This window comes from Lineus longissimus, chromosome 4, assembly GCF_910592395.1.
Source record: "Lineus longissimus chromosome 4, tnLinLong1.2, whole genome shotgun sequence".
Classification (NCBI taxonomy): Eukaryota; Metazoa; Nemertea; class Pilidiophora; order Heteronemertea; family Lineidae; genus Lineus; species Lineus longissimus.
Window position 1 is genome coordinate 16766902 of NC_088311.1, and position 14062 is coordinate 16780963.

The following is a 14062-nucleotide window of genomic DNA, read 5'->3' on the forward strand; positions in this document are numbered from 1 at the left end:
CGGTACATGGTACAAAAGACTGAATATCAACATGTTAAAGTTTGCCGACCATACACCGTGCCCCTAAGGAATAAAAGGTATTTTAAGGCCATGAATATTAATGAGTGACAGAGCTGTTTACGTCACGTGATGAAGATGGCCGGTCATGCCGAAAGCTTGGAGATATGACGTGAATAAAGGATAATTTTGGGATCTTGAAGCCGTGTTGAACTATTCCAATACGTTGGGTTAATTCTACAACATCAGAGGATCATATCACCCGAAAACTGGGGCCGGACACGGTATACTCTCGACAGGATAAGAAGCGGAAGCGCGAGTCCCGGTCCAAAAGAAAGTAAAGCTAAATTTAAGTTATAAAACCCGCGAAATTCAAAGTCGCTATTAACCCGGAATAAAACCCCGTAAAACGAAACCATTTTCCTCACAATGGTCACAGATGTTTCTGTTTTGAACTTGGCATGAAGATTTTTCATGCTGTCATTCAGATACCTGATGGGTTTTTTCACACCACACCTTGTTTTGGTACGCTTTACTGTTGTACAAACCCGTGAGTTATCATCCCGAAGAAAGTACTCAGCGATCTTAGCCTGCATGACCTCACCAATAGCATCTACTCTTTGTTTTCTTTCATATTTCTTTCATATTATACAAATTTTCCCCTTTCTAACAAGATTGCTCTTAACTCGCTTTTTGGACACACCTACAAGTTTTTTCTTAGCGAAATTGACCAAACGGTATTTTTTCATGACTCTACCACCAAAAACCTTTGAAATGAACTGTTTGTCCTTTTCACTATTTACTTTTTCAGTCACAGTGGTGTTTAAGTCTGATAACAGTGCGTGGTGAAAAACCAGTGTCTTTCGCACATCTGGATGGACCTCAGCGTTTCCTAGTAGCCATTTTGTTGCACGCCTTGGAGTATCAATTGTATCGTCCCTGGCTTGTTCCATTTTCTCCTCTGCTCGCGCAGCCCTCTTTCAGTCCCTTGTAATATTCCTACTTCACTGTCCGTTGTGTCACTCGCCCTTGACCTCCGTCTCGTTCTATCTATGGTCAGCTGATTGTGCAACAAAGGTAAACAATACACACAAACACCTAATTAAATAATGATATAACTGTATTTACCTTTCTACACTTTCTCTAACTCTTCTAAACCTCTTCGAATAATCACTCCTAAATCTCAATGTACACTGGGACTGACTGGCTGACTTGTAAACTGTCCTAGATTGTTGTGAGAGCTGCCCTTTATATACAGGCAACAATGCAGCCTCCAGCAGCCTGGATACGGTTACCAACGCAAGCCCTGTTGCAGTGCAGCAACAACAAACCTTAACCTGAGTGGCCAATTTAGCCAAATTAACCAAAGACAATAATATTGAAATATACTACATCATCCCCTCCCAAATAAAAGCTTAAACTTCCCTAAAACAGTACCATGATAAATGTACACCCGAAATATGATATACCCAAAACGAAGCGGTACATCAAAAGTCCATAGCAGAATTACAATTTTTATATACAATCCTAAACTTCAATGTCCAAACAAAAAAACAAACTCTATAGTGTCCATGCATCTCCCTACACCTGTCCCCTCTCATAAACAGGAGTAGACCATTAATTAATTAAATGTCTTAGTCTATGCAACAAAGTCAAATTGAACCTCCTCTCTTGCCCCATCTACCGAATACTTCCGAACAATCATTCGTGACATCTTCGCGTCCGAAATGTCGATCTCCAGCGTATCTATGATCGCCTTCAGACAAAGCGGCAGCTTCCTGAGACAAGTTGCCTCAAATGAGTTGGATGACTCACTGCTCGAAGAAGACTCTCCCTGTTTCGATGCATACCTCGAAGTGGATGGTAGCGTCGTCCTCTGTGTGGCTACAGGTGAACTTGACATAAGACGTCTCCGTTTCTCTCCGTTACTGATATGTCTCATTGAATCCTCGCTCTGAGAACGTGAGCGACGCTCCGAAATTCTAACCCTAGGAGACCGTAGCACCGGTGAACTGACGCATCCGACCTCGCTCCTGACAGTGCCGGAAGTGTGCTTCCTACCAACGTGTCGATCCAAGTTTGATCTTTTCTTCGTCTCGAAGGAGCATTTACTACATCTAAACGGCGACACTTCTCTACTCCGACTTCTCCTGATGTCTGTCGGCGGCGCCATTTCTTAAAATAAAACAAAGCGTTAGAAATGTGACATCTTTGCCCTATCTCTAGGGACTTCTAGTCATAATAACCTATTTACAAATACAGTAGCACTACTAGCTACCCTGGCTACCGAATCAACATACTGAACAAGAAGGGCCTACTTCTTACAGATCTAGGCGAGACACACTCTTCCGAGACCTAGTACCCCTCCTTGATGGTGCCTCACTCCGTTTCTCTTGGACTGGGATATTCTCTCCCGTCCCAGCAATCTCCTTGACTGTCACATTCCATTTCATAGACTCAGGAGCGGGTCCCTTAAACCGCTTCATCCGGTTAAAATGGACAACCTTGGGCTTTTTTCTAGGGCCCTGCTGAATTCGGTACACCAAGTCTGAAATTTTCTTTGTCACTTTGAAAGGACCCCTCCACGGCCTCTGCAGCTTCTTGCTCTTCCCCCGAACGTTAGGCTTATCATGAAACCAGACAATATCCCCTTCCTCAAACGGTACAAATGACGCCTTCCTGTCATAGTACTCCTTTTGCCTGTTACTGGCAATCGCTAGCTTGTCCCTCGCAATACTGTGTATCTTGTCCATCTTTTCCAGGAGCCGGTCCAAGTACTCGGACGGATGACACTCTGGGGCCCCTGGATGATTTGTCCCGAAGATGATGTCTGCTGGTAAAGTCATTTCACGACCAAACATGAGCTGTGCGGGAGAAAAACCAGTAGTGTCGTGTACAGATGAATTGTAGGCCATAATGAGGACTGAGGAGACTTAGGTGAACATCCCAATCAAATTGGTTTTCACTGCAGTATAGAGACAACAAGTCCCCAAGGGTTCTCATGAACCTTTCTGCCATCCTGTCCGACTCCGGATGTCTCGGTGTAGTCCTTGTTTTGGTACACCCAAGACGCTCACACACACCTTTCCAGATGTGAGACTCAAAGTTTGTTCCTTGGTCGGAGTGAGCCAGATCAGGAACACCAAAGGTTGCAATAAAATGGTCCACCAAGCGATCTGTGATGGTAGTGGCCTCTTGGTTAGGCACAGCATAGGCCTGAATCCATTTGGTAAAATAGTCTCCAACAACCAGTATATAGGAATTGTGGTTGTCCGTCCCTGGGAAAGGACCACAGACGTCGTATGCAATTCTTTCTAGGGGTATTCCGACATTGAATTGCTTCATGGGCGCCCTCGGACTCTTGCCCTGAGGTTTCCTAGACTGACAGGGAATGCAGGTATGACACCAATTGTTTACCTCCCTGCGCATCCCTACCCAGTAAAACCTCTCTCTGACTCTGGCCAAAGTCCTCTTTGGACCAAAATGACCAGCTGTGGGTACCTCATGCAACTCTTTTCTTACCAGGGGTCTAAGTTTTGGTGGAACCACCAATAAGTCTTTGCGAGCATCGCCACTATCAGACTCCCATTGTCGGTAAAGGACACCGTCCTTTAAAGAAAGACAGTCCCACTGACTCCAATAGGATTTCAGGATCACACCCTGAGGAGAGACCTCAGTCCACGGTGGTCTCGCGTCTTTCTCCTCCAGGAGTTTAACTATCAGGGCTATGTCCTTGTCCTCATGTTGGCCCTGTCTCAACTCCTCTGAGTTACTTGGCCAATCAACCTCATGAGGTTCCGAACTAGATTCCTCTTCCTCCTGTGAGTCCTGACTGACAATAGTGAAACTCTGACTTCCCTGCACTGAATCTACATCATGAGTCACTACTTGCACCCTGTGTGCATCCTTCAGGAGGTCTCCCGAGTCTGAGACGGAGTCCTGATCATGCTCATGTCTTTCCATCCTATCACACTGCTTGCAATCTAAGCAGTAGTCTGGTCTCCGAGATAGAGCGTCAGCATTAGAGTGCTTGACACCAGCCAGATGTTCAACTTCAAATCTGTACTGTGACAAGTACTCTAACCATCTGGCTGTCTGACCCTCTGGGTTTTTGAAAGACATCATCCATTTCAGTGCATGATGATCGGTCCTTACGCGGAAAGTAGGCTGAGCATAGAGAAAGTGGTGGAAATGTTTGATACTGTCGACAATTCCTAGCATCTCTTTCCGAGTAACACAGTATCGGCGTTCTGGCTTAGACAACGACCTGCTAAAATAGCCTATTACCCTTTCCTCACCCTCCTGACACTGGCTAAGCACACCACCTATGGCACAGTTACTGGCATCGGTGTCCAAGATAAATGGTTTATCAGGTATCGGGTAAGCAAGGATGGGAGCCTCTGTCAGACTTTTCTTAAGTTTTTTAAAGGCTACTTCTGCCTCCTCATCCCATGAGAATTCCTTGTCTTTCTCCATTAACTTATGGAGAGGCTTGGCTATTGTCGCAAAACTGTTTATGTGCTTCCTATAGTAGGAGACTAGGCCTACGAAAGATCTCACATCTTTCTGGCTCTTTGGAGTCGGCCAATCCGTGACAGCCCTGATTTTCTCAGGATCCATACCAATTCCCTTACTGCTTACAATATGTCCCAAGAAAGACACTTCCTCCTGCAGCAAGTTGCACTTCTTTGCATTGAGTTTGAGACCTGCTTTCCTTAGCCGCTCAAAGACTTCTCTGAGTCTCTCCAATGCCTTGTCAAAATCTGGCGCATGTGAGATTATGTCATCAAGATATAAAAGACAGACTTCCCATGGAAGACCCTTTAGTACGGCATCCATCAGACGCTGAAACGTCGCACTTGCATTTACTAGACCGAATGGCATCACATTGAAGTGAAAATGTCCCAATCCTGGCACAGAAAAAGCCGTCTTAAGTTTGTCATCAAGGCTGTCCATCTCTACCTGGTGGTAGCCAGATTTCAGATCAAGAGTAGAGAACCACTTGCTCCCTGATAAAGCCTCAAGACAATCATCAACTCTAGGCAGAGGGTATGCATCAAGCTTTGTCACGCTATTAACCGGACGCATGTCCACACATAACCTCAAACTTCCATCTTTTTTTCGTACTGGGATTAAATTTGTTGACCAAGCGCTGTCAGAATTATCAACAATTCCCCGATCAAGCCAACTTTTAACTTCCCCCTCTATGTCTCCTCTTTGTCCCAAGGGAAGCCTTCTGGACTGTTGTCTAATTGGCTTTGCATCCCCTGTATCTATCGAGTGTCTGGCGTATGTCGTCTTACCAATATCACTGGCGTCGTTCGAGAAAATATCAGCAAATTCTCTTAAAAGACGGGCTATGGCCACTTTCTTAGTGTGGTCTTTCCCTTTTGAACTTCTGTCAAACGCATCTTTGACATGCTCTGGCACCCAGAGCTCACCCTTCTCTGAGGTTTGGCTCAAACTGGCCTCCAGAGATTCTGGAGCTTGTATTCTCCTAATCTTTTCATTGATGACTTCCTCATCTGAAATTTCCGACACAGGTTCAACCCATGCCAAAACTGTATTACGTCTTAAAACTACAGGCTCCTCGGATAGATTAAGCAGCCTAAATGGGGTCGTCTCTATTGACATGTCCACTAAGCCTTTGGCGACAAGTATACCACTCTTTTCCATAAGTGACGACGCAGGCACAACTAAACCATCTTTTGGTCCCCAACGTGCGCCAGTCATCTCACCCAAGACAACTTTTTCGCATCGTGCTGGAATAACCACCTTGTCCTGCAAAATCACCCGCCGACAGACGTCTTTAACACTACCTCTTGTGCCTATTATCTCGTGATGACAGCACATCACAGTATCTTTCATGTAGTCAACCTGGCAATACTTTGCTAAGAAATCATGTCCTAAAATGACGTCGTCCTGTATGTCCGCCACCCAGCATAGGTGATCAATCTGTACCCCTCCAAAGTTCAGGCTAAAAACAGCTTTCCCAGCAAAGGGGATAACGTCACCATTTGCAGCTGTTAGTCTCCCACCAGAACTTTCTAACTCGTGTCTCTCTTTAACAGGAATGTCATTGTACGTCTTTGGATTAAGCAAAGTCACCGATGCCCCTGAATCAACTAAAATCTCGACCTCCAAGGTCGCCAGACACCCTCTGATATAAAGACCGTCATCTCCGGCTTCCCCTTTCGCCCCCATGGCTCTCATGTCAACGACGGGCCCCTCCTCATTTACTGTTGTCGATCTCTGGCCCCCGAGGTCGACACCTGCTCGTTTCCCTGGCCCCGAGCTTTGATTTTCTCTAGCTCAACTTTCCACTTAGGACAATCCCTCTTAAAGTGGTTTCCCTGACAGTGGAAGCACTATATGTCTCTGGAGCTTCTGTGTTGGTTGTACTCTGCCCTTGGCACCTGGTTGTTCCTGTTGTTCTTAAGCTCCTTTACAACCTGTAGAACCTCAGCAAGAGTGTTTGACAACTTGTCTTGGCTGTCATTACCCATTGATTGCTGTGCTCCAACTACTCTGACCTTCCCATGGTCACCCGCGCGCCCATTTGAAGCCGCTTGAAACGCCTCATACTCTGTGGCTGTCCTCTCAGCGTCTTCCAGAGAGAGAGGTCTTGACTGTTTAACAAACCACCTGTGATTTGTATCCTCAAGCGCATCAATGAACTGATCTCTAGCTAAGGACTGGAGCATCTCCTCGGACACCCCGGGGTAAGCCCTCCTCGCTAATTTTCTAATGTCTTGGGCTAACTCAGCCAAAGACGAATCCTTTTTCCTCCTGAACGATCTGAGCTGCGCCCTGAACAAATCTACTTGGTTCTCCTGTCCGAACCTTCTCTTTAGTGCTGCAGTGAGCGCGTTGATATCTTTCCTACTCTCAGGAGAAATATCACTGAGTACACTTTGAGCTGGGCCTCTTAGGCTCGCTGCCAAGTACTTCGCTTTTAATTGACTGTCCCACATGTTCAAATCACTGAGCACCTCAAAATGAGAAAGAAAATCTTCTAATGCTCCTGACCCGTTGTACGTGTCTGGCCTCATTATAGGACATTTGGGAGCCATGCACATAGAAGACACATTTGTTCTCGGAGCCGGATTTTGTTCAAATCTTCTAACTGGCGTACTCATCAGTTGTCCTGGGTTCTCATTACTGTTGAATTGATGCTGCTCCGGTACTAAGTGCTCTCTGCTCCGGAGCTGATACTGCTCTGGAGCAACTTGCTCCAAGTTGTCTCTGCATTGTTCAGCCTCCCTGCTCCGGAGCTGAAATTGCTCCTCTGGAGCCAAGTAAGACCTGCTCCGGAGTTTACATTGCTCTGGAGCTAAATGCTCCATGCTCCGGTGCGGAGCCAGATATTCTCTGCTCTGGAGCTGGTGCTGCGGAGCCAGATATTCTCTGCTCTGGAGCTGGTGCTGTGGAGCCAGCTGTTCCCTGCTCTGGAGCTGATGCTGTGGAGCCAGCTGTTCCCTGCTCTGGAGCTGATGCTGCGGAGCCAGCTGTTCCCTGCTCTGGAGCTGATGCTGTGGAGCCAGCTGTTCCCTGCTCTGGAGCTGATACTGTGGAGCCAGCTGTTCCCTGCTCTGGAGCTGATACTCCGGAGCCAAATGCTCCGTGCTCCTGATGGAGTGCTCCGGAGCTAAATGCACCGTGCCCAAGAGCTGGTACTCTGGAGCCAGACCAACTCGGCTCCGGAGCTGTTGCTCCGGAGTCAGATGCTCCTTGCTTCGGAGCCCATGCTCCGGAGCCAGATGCTCCTTTTGAGTCATGCTCTGGAGCTGACGGTGCTCCGGAGCCAAGTGCTCAAATTGCCCTGATCTAGCCTTATTCAGGCTCCGATCCCCATTCTCCCTCCTCCTTTCTTTTTGACTTAGAGGCTCTGTTTCAGTTTGCCAGCTCTTATCATAAATATGGGCTTTACGCTGCTCAGAAGGAGACACAGGTGCACGTGTGGCTTTATTCAGGCCACCCTCTCCCACTAAATGTCCCCTACTGATAGCCATAGCACATTCTAACTCCAGCCCCTTTATCTCCTCCTGCAGTTTCCTTATCTCTGTCTCGAAGACAGCCGAGACAGCTCTCTGAGACGGCTCACTCGGAGCCGCGTTGTTTACACCAACGGCTGTTCTAACGTCGTTTCACACCCCCCTTTTACCGCTCGAAGTCAACAAACTCCCTGCCTCGGGAAAATCTTCCCAACTATCGGCCTGTTGGCGAACCTCCACCGGTTGATACACCAAGGTATCGGCGGCATAAAATGAATTGGGGTATCTTCTGTTCATAACGGGTCCGAACTGAATCGTATCGTGACTATTATTAGTGTTTGATGCGTCTGAAGCCGATCTGAAAACTGTTGCCGATTGCATGCGTGACGCCAATGGGCGGCCATCACGGCCAATTTCACGGACGCCGTCACTCTCATTCTGCCTATTCCAGGATATCTCATCCTTTCTATTCATAGCTGGGACTATATTTATCTAAATTAACAAACACTAGGCTACCGTATATAGCTAGGCTACACGATTCAGTTGTTTTCACTGCTGTCACCAATGTAATATTCCTACTTCGCTGTCCGTTGTGTCACTCGCCCTTGACCTCCGTCTCGTTCTATCTATAGTCAGCTGATTGTGCAACAAAGGTAAACAATACACACGAACACCTAATTAAATAATGATATAACTGTATTTACCTTTCTACACTTTCTCTAACTCTTCTAAACCTCTTCGAATAATCACTCCTAAATCTCAATGTACACTGGGACTGACTGGCTGCTTGTAAACTGTCCTAGATTGTTGTGAGAGCTGCCCTTTATATACAGGCAACAATGCAGCCTCCAGGAGCCTGGATACGGTTACCAACGCAAGCCCTGTTGCAGTACAGCAACAACAAACCTTAACCTGAGTGGCCAATTAAGCCAAATTAACCAAAGACAATAATATTGAAATATACTACACCCTTTTGTCTGTGACGGTACTCATTGGACGCCTTTGTCCATTTCTTTCGTTGCTGTTTGCCCTTGGACAGGTCAGAAATCTTTGGGATATTTCTGTCCTTCCACCGCTCTCTATCTTTTGCCTGCATAGCTGCTAGCCTCTCAGGGTCCTGGCGTATTCGATTGCGCATATCGCGCATGCGCTCTTTCGCTGACTTCACCATGATTGCAGGCAGTCGAGCCAAACCTGAAAAGAGAGACAAATATCTGAATATGGTGAAAGGAAGGCTCGTTTTGTGAAATTAGCTTGGAAGGGTTCTGGTATCATAACCTGAAAGGCCCAAGTGTTCCGAATGTACCGTGGCCTATGCCTGGTTTGAGTCATCCCCACTTTAAGTTGCCATCTGAGGAGAGAGTTCCCATTTAAAAGCATTCCCGAGCAGTCGTTTACAGTGAGAGTCCGCCTTTAAATTACATAGCGAAGAGGAACCTATCACCTGAAGAGCAGAGAACCAATTTAAGACACTATTCGTCATGCGAGTTCCCCTTTAAAAGCAACCATCGCTAGTGACCCCTTTAAAACACAATCTATGGAGGGAGTTTACCTTTAAAAGTAATCACCAGTACCAGACCCTTTTGAGATACCCTCAATCAAGAAAGTGTGCCTTTAAAAATGCAATTGTGGGTTGAGGACCCCTTTAAGGTGCCATCTGTGGAGAGAGTTCCCCTTTAAAAGTACGGTATTCCCGATTTTTAAATTACATAAACTAACAGGGGAGAAACCCTTTAAGAGTAGTTAGAAGTGTAGTAATTTTAATTTGAAATAAAAAGGTGGCAGGCTACAGACCAAAATCTGCACCAGAGCCAGGTTTTTCCCTGACCCTAGTTTTTCTCCACTTTGGTTACAACTTACACTCTGATTTTCACCTCTGTTTAGGCCATAAAACATTTTTTTGTAAAAGGGCAATAGGTATGACTGTTGGACAAGGCATCAATGCATTCATGTGGGCCTAAAGAAGATTATTATCAACTGGATTTTCAACAGTCATGTCCTGAAATCCACTTCAGACCAATGCATCAACTCCGTTACGTCAACTCCGTTACGAAATCGTAACGGAGTTGATGTAACAGAGTTGATGCATTTTAAATTTTTGGCCACATTGTCATTACATGGCAATGGGCTCATATGAAGTTCATGTAGTATGAGGTAGGGTTACCCATTAGCTTTCACTGCAACATGATGTTCATCAGTTTCTTGATGCACTGTGGATGCAAACTGCGTAACTGAGTTGATGGGTGAATTAAAATACTAACCTTTTTTTCAATTTATTGAGAAAAAAATGCCAGGAGGCCACTGAGCAAGGTGGGCGGCCATTTGTAATGTGGCATTATGTAACAGGACATCTGATTGGTTTGGCAATTAGATTAATTGGATCAGCATAGGTGGCACCACTGCACAGCCGTAACGGAGTTGATGAAAGTTGAGGACAAGGGTTTCATAGTGCACTAATCAAAAACCACTGCATGGAAACTCCTGAAATTTTCAAAAAATAATGTTCAATCATCAACAAACACGGACAAGCATGCATACCTCTAGTATGATGCACCCAAAAGATATAAAAAATGATTCAAAGTCGGGATACCAAGGGTTTGGACAAGCTAAAAGAGGGCGTTGTCGAACTTTGGCCCTGCATATTAGTTGTGAAAAAGTGCAAGGACACAATATATTGGGTATCATATTTTTGCTCAGAACCACCCTTTCATAAAAACAATAAAATTCATCATTTGAGTAGACACACATGGAAATTTAAGTCCAAGAGTTCACCGGACAGCATTTGGCCCTCTAATCTGATAATCACCCATTTACAGGATGTCGTTTGTGATTTGGACTGTATCTTTTGTTCTTTAAAATATTACAATAATTGGGTGTTTATGCAGTGTCAACTTTGAGATCTGATGCACTGATATTACTGATATTCATACATACATACATACATAATGAAATTTATATAGCGCTGTATCCAGAGATGCGATCTCCGCTCAAAGCGCTTTACAATGATAGAGAAACTGATCAAAGATCAGAGACCTAAGACCCACCCAAACAGATGAGTCTTCAGGAGGGCCTTGAATGTAGTTAGGTCAGTACAAGATGTCAGTTCCGTAGGTAGCTGGTTCCACAACATTGGTCCAGCCACCGAAAATGCCCGGTCACCATAGGTTGGTATGCTTGTCTTGGGAACCAGTAGCCTGACACTTTCTGATGACCGGAGCACCCGAGACTGGCATCTTGCACTGACAAGTTCACACAAGTATTCCGGTGCAATGTAATGAAGTGCCATGAAAGCAATTACAAGAACTTTGAATTGGATACACTGGAGAATAGGGAGCCAGTGCAACTCCCTGAGGATCGGGGTAATGTGCACTGACTTCCTGGTTCTTGTGACCAAACGGTCTGCCGAGTTTTGTACTCTCTGCAGAGGATTGATGGTTACGGCAGGGAGACCAATGGCAGGGAGACCATGATAACAAGTAGAAATAAATACTACTCTTGATTAGTCCTTGGTAAAACTGATTTTCGCAGGTTGTGTTCTTTATCGTTTGCATAATATTTCTAAGTCAAATATGTTGTTAATTTTACATCACTCTTGCATGTATTTTTCTTCTGTACTTGGCTTCTACCAGACACAATTACCTGAAAGGCTGTGTTTGCTGATTAGAGAGAGCATAGAGGCCATCAGCATTTACTAGTTTTGGAAAATGTAATATTTTGTGAACCATGTTAGACCGAAGAGTTTTATGGCAAAAGGATGCTACCTCTTAACTTTGCCCTTGTATTGTATGCATTCTTTGAAAGGCTTTTAAGCGTTTGCTTCAAAGGTTTTTTCAGCCAACACAAATATGCACCTGAAGAGGTTTTTTGGTAAAATACCCATAATGGTTTTTGAGATTTTGAAAAACCTCTATTCAAAAGCTCAAAAACCTATATTCCTAAGGGTGTGTTAATAGTTTGCTCACTCTGATGGGGATATGCTAGGATCGGGAACTATTTTTAGATTTTCAAGTGATGTTGCATCTCTGAGTCCTACAGTGTTTGAATAAAGGCATACATCCCTTTTTTTTGTTCAGGGGTGTAGCTGGCAGGGGGGGGGCAAATGCTCCTCAGGAAGTCCAAAACAATGGGTTTTTGACCGTGACTTTGGCTGAAAACTTTCAATAAGTGACCTTTTGCTCCCCAATGAGCCTTTTGCCCCACGCCCCTTTGCCCCCCCCCTGAACAAAAGGCTGGCCACACCCCTGTTGTTGCAACCTCACTTTGAAAACATAGCTCCTTGTGTGGAGTATCCTGACATATTCTCACTAGGGTACTTCAAAATTTATTTAGATTGTTCAGATTCTATACACCTTTCCAGAAATGGGGCGCTGAGTGTCCGAAATAGTGATGTCATAAGGGGAAACTAGGCCTTATGGTGGAGGGACAAAGGAGATAGTCATGGTTGACCAACACACTTGAATGCCTTTAATGATGGACAAGGGGGAAAAAGTTAGTTCCAATGCAAGCCACCAATTTTGGGAAGCATGTATAGATAGCTGGATTCGAGAGAGTTTGTCACCCTGGACTCGGAGAGGTGGGCTACCCTCGGAGTGTTTGTTGCCGATTCCCCAGTGTGACATTTGAGGCCTTTCTCAACATTCACGGTTTATAGAGTGCTTAACCATGTTAACACTCTCTCCACCATGTCTACAGAGATTGTAAGTGTTCATATCATGCAAACAGATGTATGCTATTGAAAGGTTGGTACTAAAAGACCAATACATTTTGAAATTGTGCATCAAATCAAAAATTTGGAAATCTGGAGGAGATTGTGAGGGAATTTTACTATGCTCATTTATGTGCAATAATTATTATGATTATAATCATGATGTGTCACAATGTACATGTATTTGATGATTATTGATTATATTGAACGAAATAAAAGTTATAAATCAAAATTGATTCGTACACATTTTCTTATACCCTTTACATGTTGGACCCTGTTGTCCCTGTCCCTATGATTGGAGTACCCCATTCTCTCTAAGCTGGAGTCCTGGTTCAAAAATCACCAGAATTGTAGAAATTATATAAAACATTGATGAAAGGGTACTGTGAGCCCTATTCGCTTGTTGCTGTCCACCCTGGGTGGGGGTTGCTATTCTTGGTCCTGACATTTGCAGAACCTGTGATATATTTTTCATTTTTTCATTTATATTAAATCACCCAGTCACTAAAAGCTCACCAACAAGCCTTACCTGAACAGCTAATTGAATTAGGCAGTCGTCTGCTCACGTATTCCATCATTGTCACCAGCTATCTTATCGTTACTGCTGTCTGATTTGTTTTCTAAGTCATTTTTAATACCCCATAATTCCCAGCCCATAGCACCTTTCTCGGGAATACTCGAAGAGCCAAGTTCCTCCTGATTAACTGAACTATACAGCGATGCTTTTCCATATTGAGCAAAATACTAAGGTGCACAGGTAATGGGTGTCCTTTACTTCACAAAGGTGGCAAGTGCCACCAGTAATTTTGTCCAACCAGTGCTGAACATCAGTTAGGCAAAGGACATGGGCATGAAGTTTCTTGAACATGCTAAATGTAAAAGGCATAACATTTGCGAGTACATACTGACTGATTCCAGGCTCTCAAGTCATTCACCACTTTCCTCACGTGGCAATTTGGGTCTTCCTGACAGGTACTGACATGATTGCTGCTTGAAAGTGGCAAATGGCTTGAGAGTTCACTCTTGTGTGCTTGGAATCAGTAGTCAACAGAAATGGGCATAAATTTCCCTGAAAGACATGTGTACCTTTTGGAATAGGCTACATTGACCGCATGGCAATGGCTGGAGAGCTTGCTGTCATGTACTCAGAATCGATTGGTCAATGGAAAAGGGCATTGAGTTACCTGAAGGACATACCTTTCGTGAGTATGGATGGTAATGGTTGGGGACTTTGCTCTTGTGTACCCTGAATCAGTTGACAAAGGAAATGGGCATGGAGAGTCCACTCTCTTGTACACCGACTCGGCTGTCTAAGGAAATGGGCATAGAGTTTCCTGGAGGACTTGACTTGCGATTACATACTGGA